Here is a 415-nt window from a genome sequence, read left to right as displayed (position 1 = left end):
GTTGCCCGTTATCTGCTGGACAGGTAATTAAGTTAGTGTAACTTTAGCGATGCAAATGAAAGCTGTTGTTTGATAGGTTTAGCTCCAAGCTGACCATAATCACAGAGAGTTGTTCCGTTGTCAATGTGGTTGGACTGTAATTTCATGTAACAATTATAGTAAGGCATTTAAAGGTAAAACAGTAAACACAGTAAAATATAACATTTCCGTCACAAATTCTAAAGTTAAAAATCTACCGTTGCAAAAAAAAGATTTTTGTCTCTGCAGAAGGTGGAGCTGGAGTTTGTCACTGTGACCACCAGAGGGCAGCGACTCATGATCATTTGTGTTTGCGAACAGGAAGGAAAGAGACCTCTGAACTTCTGACCAGAGAGAATCCAGACAGAGACACAGGAGACACAGTGAAGACATCAGA

Source organism: Micropterus salmoides, unplaced genomic scaffold (genome assembly GCF_014851395.1).
Source record: "Micropterus salmoides isolate LMB-PRFRI ecotype aquatic unplaced genomic scaffold, ASM1485139v1 Ms_hic_scaffold_21, whole genome shotgun sequence".
Lineage (NCBI taxonomy): Eukaryota > Metazoa > Chordata > Actinopteri > Centrarchiformes > Centrarchidae > Micropterus > Micropterus salmoides.
The sequence above is the reverse complement of the archived record's forward strand: the minus strand, read 5'-3'. Positions refer to the sequence as shown.